Source organism: Octodon degus, unplaced genomic scaffold, assembly GCF_000260255.1.
Source record: "Octodon degus isolate 3935 unplaced genomic scaffold, OctDeg1.0 scaffold00001, whole genome shotgun sequence".
NCBI lineage: Eukaryota > Metazoa > Chordata > Mammalia > Rodentia > Octodontidae > Octodon > Octodon degus.
Genome location: NW_004524577.1, coordinates 19886433 through 19898508, shown reverse-complemented (window position 1 = coordinate 19898508; position 12076 = coordinate 19886433). Strand labels below are relative to the sequence as shown.

General features: G+C 39.1%; 1 pseudogene; it reads right to left on the bottom strand.

Annotated features, from left to right (window-relative positions):
• Window positions 1-9992: 9992 nt before the first annotated feature.
• LOC101560248 overlaps window positions 9993-12076 on the bottom strand; it is a 58165-nt pseudogene continuing 56081 nt past the window's right edge.

The window sequence follows — 12076 nt, the reverse complement described above, 5'->3', positions numbered from 1 at the left end:
ACACAAAATAAATAAATAAATAATTTTTTTAAAAAAAGAATTGTGTGAAGGAAACTTCATGTTGACATGAGTTCTTGTTCTGTATACCAAGTTTTAATGCTTGATTACAGCAGGAAACCCTGAGACAAAGCAAAGTTCTACTAGAATATTTAAGGATTGAGTAGAAAATGAGGGAATATTTAGACTATGCAAATGTTTTGATGCATGTATCATTCACTGGAATTCGATCCTCTAGTTTTAACATTTATTATTTGTCATTATTCCTAACACATTTGATTTTGTTTTTTACAAAATAATAATAGATTATTAATGCAAATCTAATAATAGAAAAAAGGATGGGGCTCATTTCTGCTTAATCTTAGAATTTAGTCATCAGAGTAGATCAAGGTTAAAAGAAATAAGAGACTATTTCTGAGTATTATTTACAAAACTTTCACAATGTAATTTATGAACATTTCTGGTTTCTAGACTTTTTCACAAAAATATGATCACATTATAGAGAATTATTTACACCATTGTGTTTCTGTAATGGACATTTAAGTCTATCAAAACCTGGTTACGCCCTTCACTCTGTCATCTGAAAGGAGAAACTTGAGACATTTTTGGAAAAATACATACAGTTAGAGGTCCTACTAAGTAAAACAGAGGCACAAGCTGACATGGCACCTGATTTTTTTTTTTTTTTTTTTTTTTTGCAGGGGGAAGCACAGTACTGGGACTTGAATTCAGGAACTCGTGCTTACCAGACAGGTGCTACTCTGCTGAGCTATATCCCTCCACATCCTGGGAAATGTTTATAAGACAGTCAAAGTGTAAAAATCAAAGTAAAAGACAATAAAAAGAACTGGGAGAGCTTTTGCGACAGGGAAGATGACCAAGAGATGGAAGGAGAAGACAGACAAAAAGAAGATAAAAAACAAGGAATTATGATGTGTCGCATATCTGCACCAACCACCCAGAATGATTGCAATTATTATGCATGGAAAACCTGTACTAATAAAAATAAAAATTAAGTAATTTTCAGTTTGATATTTAGCAATAGTTCACAATCTGTATGGTCAATGATTGATGTCACTATGTTTCAATTTTTAGGAGAAAAAGGCAAACGATTTAAATAGTATTAAATGTAGCATATTCTTGTGCATCTATTTATATAAAAACTATCACAAAACCTAGATTTTTAAATCCCAGGTAAAATCTGCCAAATGATAATCAGATGATAGAAAAAAATGATCTCAGTTGCAATATATGAAATGAATTACTCTACATGCATGCTTTCACCCAGGCTAGATACTAATTCACTTAAAATATTTCAAAATTTTACTAATGCAGTTATCCTACAGGCAGGGGAAAAAAAAACCATGAGCCAAATACTTTGGTTCAGCCTTGGCTGTAAAATGTAACTGAAAATATATTTGGATCTCTAAAAGTCACCAGTCTGTTTAATGATATATTTATAATAAAAATGTTGACAGAAAATTACTTAATCAGTTAGCTTAATATAAATTTACTGTACTAACATATTAAAGCACCTTCCAATATGGTAAATGCTCTGATTTTATCTGGACATGTTTCATATTGAATCAATAATCAGTGTTCCAGTGCTACACTAAATGGGTTAATTGTAATCTGCTAAAGAAGGCAGCGGTTGCTGCTGATAGTAATTACTACAATAGATACTCAAATGCCTGTAGTGTATGATTACATGTCTGCATAGATTTATTTTAAAGAAAACTGAATTATTTACTTAATACATGAAAACATTAATAATGACTACATGCATGTCTTGGTTTCTTTGCTGTCTCATTACTGAGACAAAATACCTGATGACCAAAATTAAGGGAGGAAAAATCGACATTACTTCTTTCTGTGAGGTATGATTTTAAAAATTCTGTGTTTAAATTTATTTTCGTAACTAAGCAAAGTGTCACTGATGACTGGAGAAATGCAGCTTCAATTTGATGTCTAGCTGTTAAAGACGATTACTCGTTTAATATATAAGATGTTTTTAACCTGTAGAACTTTCCTTTGTCCACACACATTTATGCGCAGGTCTTACATCAGTCACCAGTGCTACTCCCCAGACAGTTTACAAAGCGTCTTTCTTGCTGAGCACCCACCCTTCTTTATGGTTTCCTTATTTTTACAAAATTGTCCAAGATATAAATCATCTTATAGATAAAAATGGACAGAACAAAATATAAAAAGGATCCCTGAAAAGACTTGCAAATATGTGTAGATTGTTAGGTATTGGTACTAATTCTCAGAGTTTAAACCGAGACCCCTGTTCTGCCCACAGACATAATTCAACAGCATTGTGACTGTGATGGTGCCTTGTGTTGATGGTTGCTGTTGTTTCCATCATGAAGATCAGGAATAAAAGTGTGCCCTCCTCAGGATCTCCTCCTTGGATCGAGAAGTGACACCTACACAGTTCTAACACCAAAGCTCTGTTCTTCGCCAGTGAGCCCAGTTTCAAGAATTTGCTGTACTAACTGTACAGATTAACTCTCCACAAAGCTGATGCATTTCTTCCCTCCTCCTCTTCGCTGCTGCAATCAACAAATATTCATGCCATACTTACTAGCCCATTTTTTTCCCCTGTTAAAGATTTAGGTTGTCTTGGTTTATTTATTTCTCATTTATTAATTTATTTTTCATGTATTTGGTACAGGGTCTCACTATGCAGCTCGGTCTCCTAGTGATCCTCCTGTTTTCAGCCTCTTGAGTGCTGGGATTATAGGCATAAACCACCACGCCCGGTCTCAGTGAGGGCTCAGCACTCCTGGGGTGGTGCTGGGGATTGAACCACGATTCTTGCACTTGCCTAAGCAGGCGCTTAGTCTGCTGAGCTATCTCATGAGCCCTATTGTCTGGGTTCAAAGTGACACTAGTTGTTAAGGCATTATTTCATCTGGAGGGTTCTTACCTTGCCAGTCGCATTTCTTGTAACTCCTCAGTCCCACACATTCTCCTGTTATAGCTTGCAATATATCAATGTTTGCCTTTAATAAGGCAATCTGCTGTGTTTCCTTAATTAATCATTCATCACCCCCATGGTAGCACATGATCACCGATTATTTTGTACATATTCAGTATGTTTGATTGTATGAATAATAAAGGAAATAAGATACACATGTGATAAAGAAACATAACTGTGGGCCGGCCATACAGCTCAGCAGAGTCAAGTGACTGCTTAGGCAGACTCAGCAGATGGGGTTCAATCCCTGCGCCTGCCACGGGGGTGCACTGAGACAGCAATTGAGACTGGGCATGGTGGTGTGCACCTGTAATCCCAGCGCAGGGGAGGCAGAACACAGAAGAATCACTACAAGTTCAATGTACGTAGTGAAACCCTGTACACTCTGTAGATTCTGTCCTAAATACACAAAAAATGAAGCATAATTAGTGTTTTCTCTAATTTGATTTTTTAAAAAATGTATTTAGGTGTTACACACTCTCGCTAGGCAAGGCAGACTTGTAGTGATCCTCCTGTTTTTCTGCCTCCCCAGCGCTGGGATTATAGGTGTACACCAATGCACCTGGACTCTGTGGTTGGTTCAGCTGCGGGCGCAGCGTGTGGTGCTGCGAATCAAACCACAGTCCCTGTGCTTGCCTAAGCTTGCCTCAGCAGGGACTTTAGTCCACTAAGCTATCTTGCCAGCCCCCTCTAATTTGATTTTATTTTCTTTTTTTGTGCAGGGTCTCACTATGCAGCTCAGACTCCTAGTGATCCTTCTTATTTCTGTCTCCCTAGTTTTGGGCTTACAGGCGTGCGCCACCATGCCCAGACTTAATCACTGGCTCAGTGCACCTGGGGGGCTGGCGTGGCATGTGGTGCCAGGGACGGAACCTTGGTCCCTGCGCTTAGTCCAGTGAGCTATACTACCAGCACTTAATTTGAATTTTTCAAAATGCAAGAGTGTAAGGTAATAATATACTGGCATCTGTAGAAAGAAGAAACAGACCAGATTCCTATGACCTTGAAAGACACCTACATATATTAAGCAATTTATTACAATTTTATTTAATTTTTTTGTTAACACAACACTGTCTGAAAAACAACATTGTAAACCTCATCTATACCACAAATAAAAGTCTTTGCTTAACACTTACTTATGTTGATCTCCTATAATAACTCCTGGGTAAGTCCAGCCCGTAGATTGTTTTACTTCACTAATTTTTTTTATTTTTTAAAATATATTTAGGATGGGGTCTACAGGGCCTACAAAGTCTCACTACTTAGATTGGACTTGTAGTGAGTCTCCTCTTTTCAGCCAAATGTTGGGATTATAGGTGCACACCACCACACCCAGTCTGAATCACGGTCTCAGCACACCTCGGGGGCGAGACCACTATGGCAGGTCTGGGGATTGAAACTTGGCCACTGTGCTCTGCCTAAGAAGGCACTTTAGTCTACTGAGCTATCTGGTTGACCCTGTTTTACCTTACTTAAAATGTAAGAAAGGTTTTCATATATAAAAAGCAACTAAAGTGCCAACAAAAACAGATCAGAGAAGAGGGCATGATGAAAATATATATTCACAACACCTAGAATATTTACTGTCTGGCATTTGATAGAAAAATGTGTCAAACCTACTTCAGAAATAAATCATTAGCAATCTACCATATTAAATGCTCAATTACTATCCTAAAGTTAAAAGAAAGACACCTTTTATTTACATTTTAACATCGCTGTCATTTTCACACAATAAATAGACGTCAAGATCTCCATGTTCTTTTGTACATTTCACACTCAACTAACTGGTATTTCTCACCTGGTTGGTCCCTGTGAGTCACTGTTGCTTATCTGCAGAACAGAGATAATAGCAAGAAATTCGGGTGTGTGTTGGAGGTCCTTGAAAGAGCGCACACTAATGACCTCATTACAGTGATTCACTCATGGTCAGGTTCCTACTAGTGCCGATTTCCTTCCAAATTGGCAAAAACTTCCTTTGGGTTTTTTAGTTTTTTAGACACATAAAAAAATGGGAGTATAGTTTTGTTTTAGATATTCCCATTCCTTTTAAATACTCATTTAAATTAGAGGTTAAACACAATGACAAAATTAAAACTCTACCTGAGCTTTGTGTTCAAGCCTCCCAGCTATTCAGAAGTTCAGGGTTAGCCTGGGAAACACAGTGAAACCTCATCTTATCTAATGAATGAATTAATTAGGAATAAAACTGACTTCTACTAGGAGTAAATAAAAGGAATCCTTATTAAAATACTATAAGAAGCCCTTTAAAATAGTGCTCGTGACGTAACAGGATGAGCTTTATTTTGCTAAGCTAGAAGAGCAGGCTACATGACTAATTCTCACTGAATCATATGCATGAATGTGGAGAATTTTGAAATTATTTTGGTGTGTAAATAGAAGTATAGAAGGAGCATAAAGATGGTCACTGAGTTAGATGTCATTAAGATGGAGAAAATCTTTCACTGTAGTCTTGATGCTGACTGGTAGTAAATAATAATGATAACAATAGTTAAATACAAATTGCTCATCCTGTGCATAATATTTTTTGTGCATTATTGAACCTAATCTTCAAAAGTCTTTAGAATTAATATTATTACCCTCATTTCAAAAATGAGAGAACTGAAAAGTAAGATGGGCAAGTGATTTGCCCTAGATTTCACAGCAATTAATAATTAGTCAAAATTACAACGAAAGCAATTTGGCCCCAAACCTAGCTTTTCAAAACTGTACTAAACTATTGCTCAATTGAGAGCAACATATCAATTTGAAATTGCTCGGTAAAGCTCATTAACAATTTTAGCTGTCCCGTTAATTTTAATTGTTTTGGTACAAGCTATGGGGAAACATGTGAATCAGCTTTCTGTTACTGTAACAAAACTGACATAATCAGGGATAACCAACTGGTGAAGAGAAAATTTCTTCTTGGCTCATAGTTTTTGAAATTACAGCCCAGGATCAGCTGGCCTAGGTCACCTAGAACTGAGATAAAATTATCCAATGTTCACAGTTTATGGAAGGAGAAATCTATTTAGATTATGATTCCCAAGGCTCATGGCTAGATAGCCCCATGGCAGGATCAGCATGATAGAACATCCTGGGGAGAAACCCTTCCTCTGCCTATGGCATCCAAGAAGCAGAGGGAAAGGAGGAGCCCTGATAGAAACCACTGGGAAGCAACCCTGAGTAGGACTTAAATTAACCAACAGGTTTTCACTTTTGCTTGTGAATCTGTCCAAGGCCTGGGCTGCTTGTCTGGAAATGGGCAGCAGAATCAGTCAGTGATCCTCTGTGAGTCACTAATCCCTACAGAGGCCTGCAATGGTGGATGAAAGCCTCACAGGATAAGATAAGGTCACAGCCTAGGACATATGGATCCAGCCTCAAGCAGATAAAACTGCAGGCTCTGACATTGCACTCCTCGGTGGATTAACTTAATGCCTGACTTAAGAGAAGCTCCCTCCCCTCTGTTGATAATTAAATATAGGCTGCCCCAAGAAGGTCCTCATCTTAGCCCTAGGCGATTCAGGAATTCTGTGAGAGGGTTTTGATCCTCTTGGAGCCCTAAAACCATTAGATTTGCCCCTTATAAGCATGTAAGACTTTTGGGAGACATTTTAGATCTAAATCATAGTAGTAGTTTTCTTGTTTGGGGCAAAGGTAGCAGAGCCTGGCAGATGTGCATGGTGGAACAAAACCAATCCAATTCTCAGCCAAGAAACAAATGAGAACTAGCAAGGCCCTGCCATCAAACCATCAAACAAGGCTTGCAGGAGCTTACCCTGAAGATTCATGGACCTCTCACAATATTTCACTTTATTTTATTAATGAATTAATTTTTGATCCTGGGGATCGAAATCAGGACCTTGCTCTTACTAGGCAGGCTCTTATGCTGCTGAGTTGTCTCCCCAGCCCTATTCCACCTTCTAAAGCTTGTGGCATAATGACACCACTGTGGAAACCAAGCCTGTAACATAGAAGTTTTAATGACAGTTCAGAGCTCAACTGCAGCAGGAAGCTTAGGGAAGACAAGAAAGAAAGCACAGCACTTGAACTAATTCCAAGCATTTGAGAAGACTGTGAAATTCAGGAGCTAAAAAGATAGAGGTAGTAAAGTAGAGTGGAGATTTTACAAGATGCTTTTGTTTATTCTTAAAGTTGAATGGTTGGACTTTTTTGAGTTATAAATAAGTATGATAAAGCAAATATCTATTTCTACTTCTTAGTTTGATGTGGAGAAGTTGTATTTGCAAGCACTTATGGTAAGCTTTTACATATCTTTTCTAAAAGTCTCCTACAAAATATCTTGGGAGGGTTTTGTAGATCGCAAGCAGTTGTGACCTGTCAACCAGTGAATTGTTTTTTTCCAAATTACTTGGCTGAGGAAAAATAATTATTCTCAACTTTCAAAAGTCCATAGCTAGAGAGTTCTTAAAAAATAAGATGGTAGGGCCAGCCAGATAGCTCAGAGGATTAAAGCACCTGATTAGGCAGACACACAGACCAGGGTTCGATCCCCTGTGTGCAGTGCTGGTCCTTCCCTGGGGGCATGCTGAGATGACAAAAGAGACTAGGTGTGTTGGTGCATGCCTATAATCCCAATGCTTGGGAGGCTGAAAACAGGAGTATCTCTGCAAGTCTGATCTGTGTTGTGAGACCCTGGAAACCCTATTCTAAATACATTAAAAAAAAAAAAACAAAGATAGTGAACTGGCTCAGTAATAGGGCTATATTTGTGCATTTTACTAAACAAATAAATTAAAATATTAGCCGTACACTTGCATTTTCTGCCTTTCATCAGTAACAGAAGAAAAAGACTCAACTTCTCAGTATCAAAATCCATCACCAGCAGGTCTGAGAGAACAAAGCCTATTCTCCTGTATTCTGAGGGGTTTCAGCACCTCTCACTCTGTGACATTAAAAGATGGTCTCCAAGTTCAGGGAGTACTTCTGGCCTGACCCATTCCTACTGGAGTTTCAATTGTATGTGTTATTCAAAGGACAGTTTAATTGTGTTTGCTTCATGATCTATTGAACTATTACCATGAAAATGATTTGAACCATTTTCACTATCTATTATACTGAAAAGTTAATTCCATTAGAACAACATAATGGTTCTCTATGAGTCCCATTACTTAAAATTATAGCAAAAACAATAACAAAACTGATCAATATTCTTGCCTAGTTATAATCTTTGGCATCCTTTCTACCATAGGGCCAACCTGATTTTAACTCTCCTTTAAACAATTATATTTTAAACAGCACTTGACATAATGGTGATATTTAAGAATATCATTCACATAATAACAACCGTATTCCTTCTCGGAACCAGTTCCAAAGTGTATCGGAAAGAAGAAAAGTAATATAAATGTATGTGCAGTGGTAAAGGATTTAGAATTATGCAGTTTGGAATATGGTACTTGGCAACTACATTTTGAATCAATTGGATTGTACAAATGCAAAGTGTACTCAGCAGAGAACTGAAATAATAAAGTTTTCTATTAGTTCATAAAGTTATGGCTACAGACCTATACTAATTTTTTCTTTTGCTGTCATGATTGATCAGTTGGGCTTGGTACAAATTTTCTAGCTAGATGACAAAAAGCTATTGCTTTTCCAGCTATTAATGTTATGGAGTAGCCAAAAATAAATGGTCTTAAAATAATATTTTGAATGATATGAAATATGAAGATATAGAATACTTCAACAGATAAAATTTATTTCAAGTAATTAAGTCAATTTTAAACATCTTTTTTCTTTGTGCAGGGTCTCACTATGCAGCTTGGACTTGTAGTGATCCTCCTGTTTTCTGCCTCCTGAGTGCTGGGATTACAGGTGTCACCACCACGCCTGGACTCCATCGCCTGCTCAGTGCACCCAAAAGTGGAGCCAGCATGGCATGGGGTGCCAAGGATTGAACCCTGGGCCCTGTGCTTCCTGGAACAAGCGCTTAGTGCACTGAGCTATACCCACAGCCCTTATTAACTTTATTCTATGTTCTGCATAACTTTTAAGTACATAAAGGTTTATTTCCACAGGCTTCAGGAATTGGACAGAAGTCACAGGACAATCTCTCTTCCCACCACAAAAGGTTGCATATTTTGGTGTGTTCTACAGGGGGATAACTGAAACAGAAGCAATGCTAAGCAAGGTTCTTACATAAATGAAGACTTAAAACCAGCCTCTAGTGATGGGGCTAGTCCTCTGTCAGAAGCTTGGACAGAAGCTCTAAGCTGTTCAATGTCACAGGCAAGAGGAGGCAGGAAAGATGGGTGACAGGCACCTAGCAGGAAGGAGGAGAACTGCCGGACCCCTTGGAATGGCGTGTTCTCTTTTAAAGTCATTTCTGTTGGAAGGTGCTACATAGGAATCCCAGAGAGAGAGGGCCCCAGACGGAACTGCTCTAGATGGACAGTCTGCTATGGTAGTATCAGCATTCTCAAGGCTGAGTCAGACCCAAGATAGAATGCAGAATTAAGGAATGCTTGTAAGAAACATGCATGCTTGAATGCTAGGCAGCCAACCTCAGCCATTAGTCCAGTATAACCTTTGCCTCACTTGTGAACCATGATGAGTTAGTTTGGTTACAACCCCTGGAATCACACTAGCTTCTATGCCTTCATGCTCATTGTTAGAAAAAGGTGAGTAGGTCCATCCTAATCTGTTAGTTCCTGGGACTGTCTCACTTTTCCTAAGGGATTGACTATTGGTCATATAACCCCCAAATGCTGAAAGCAGGAATACACAAGTCCAGATCTGCAGCTCTTCAGGGACAGATTGGTGGTGCGGCTGTGCTGATGTGGAAAAGAACTGCCTTCCTGTAGAAGACAAGCTGACTGCAATCCCACCCCGCATCTCAGCCTGAGGAACATCTCAGTGAAGACAGGTAGCTGGGCTTCTCAGAGAAGAGAGGCAGTTTAAGAGCAGAGAGGCAGAGGAAATCTAGAAAGAACCATCTTAATAGATTTATCCCCTGGCGTGAAGGGAGAGGGCGAAGGACCCAATGACACTTGTCTTATCTGGGAATTTCTGTCACTGTGGTGGTGACCAACTTCTGTGCATTCCATAGGATCTTGAACTGCTCAGGAACTTGGACCTCATTAAAATCATCGCCTTCTCTAGGGGAAAGGACATTTATCTCAGAAGATTTGGCACTGACTCACAATCCAAGCAATTCTTGCTCAGGTAAACATGGCAGCCATCTGTTTTGTTAATGAAATTGTTGGCACTTCACCCATTGCCTGAACTTTGACATCTCTACTGTTGATTAGCTCCACAATGCCCACCACATCATCGAATACCAGACCAAGTTTCTTACAGTTATCTACTACAATGGAGTTAATGTTGCCCTTGATTTTCAATGTTGTGTTGACATATTTGAATAAGTAAGCCACCTGTTTCAACTCTGTGTTGTGTTATCAATCGCTAGGTTAGAAAGGTTCTCCTAGTTTTCTACTCTCCAATTCTTGCCCTCCAGTTCAAGAAGTGTGGGTTCCTTTTTTGTGGCTGGTTTGTGGTTTAGTGCTAAGAATGGTTGGGGCCACTTTGTACTGGACCACTCTGAGCTTTCACGCAGGATTCTTGTGAGTCTTCCTATCATCAGATTTGTGCTTCAGGGCACGTGTAATGATCCCCCCTGATTAATCTGTGCAAGCAGTGTTGAGAGGGAAGTCCTGGGGTTCTGGGACTGGAATGGCATGTGGTACCAGGGATTGAACCTAGTCTTCAGAGCCTGAATTGGTGGTGACTGGGGCGGGTGAAGGTTGGTGGGGGGGAGGAGGACCTGATCCTGCAGAGGGTCCAGATGGCAGTCCACTCAGTTCTTTTGCCACCAATCCCGTTTTGCTCCAGGCCAGGGCAATAGTATGGAATTCCTTCATATAAACCCGCAATTCTGTCCAAATACTCCAGCAAGCTTTCACCCAGTCGCATGCTTCTTATACACGTTTGTACTCCTTTAGGACTCTGTGTAAAGCATGGCAGCATCATTCATTTCTTTTGCACAGGGCCAGGTTCAGGAGCCCTCACCACCCAACCCAGGGCCTGGACACTTTCACTGGCAGCTGACAGGTGACTGCACAGTTGCTGCCTCGCTTCTTCTCATGAAAGGTTATAACTTCTTGGATCTGCTCTGAGATAGGTGCTAACAAATCGGAAAGATGATTAGAACTGAGGCACTGTAACCAGGAGAGCTTGCTCCAACTTCACACCTGTGTGGACCATCTCTGCACGTTTCTGCACATCTCCCCCAATTTCTTTTCTAATCTTCAAGTACTCTGCCACAGGACCTGCCAGCACTGAGTCAAACACTCCCCATATGGAGCTGCTCCATGCAGAGGATTGACTCCATCCCTGTGCCCGCAGCATGTTTCAGAGGGCCAGGACGCTGCCTCCAGGAAGCCCACTGCCCACTCCAGTCTTTCCACCAGATTTTGCATGTTATCCACGATGAACTGCCTTATGTCAGCTGTCAACTGCTCTCCCTGTTATATTTTTCTGCTTTTACTATATTTGGAATTTTCACTGGAATCCAAGAAAAGAGAGAAAATTAAAATTGTCATAAAACTTGTCTCATTCTTGTTTATTTTATAGTTGAAGATATTAAAATAACTTAATGCAATCCTGTTGAAATGTCATTTTACTTTTTAAATAACATTTTCTAACCTGAATATAAGCTATGGCTAGAGATAAAAGGACATACACATTTCAATCAGTCAAACCTCATGAAGTCTTAGAACAGTAATTGAAACAACATATATGTGATACATAAAGAATGAATAAACAAAACTAAGATTAATATTATCAGTTGGAAATATATAGATTCTTGCAAGAAAATTACTAAGGATATGTTGGTGAAAGAAAGGAACACCAACAAGAAAATCATGACAAAAATCGATGCAATAAAATTGTGTGATCACTATTTTTTTTTTGCCAATTTAAATATTTATTGAAGACATTGCATTTTCACTTATAGTACAGTGCTTAAAGTGCAATGTTATGTTTCCCTGTGTACATGTTCCATTATTCAAGTATTGAGAATGCCCAGTACTTTACTATAGCAGCTCAACTTTAACTGCTACAGAATTTGCTACAAATTTA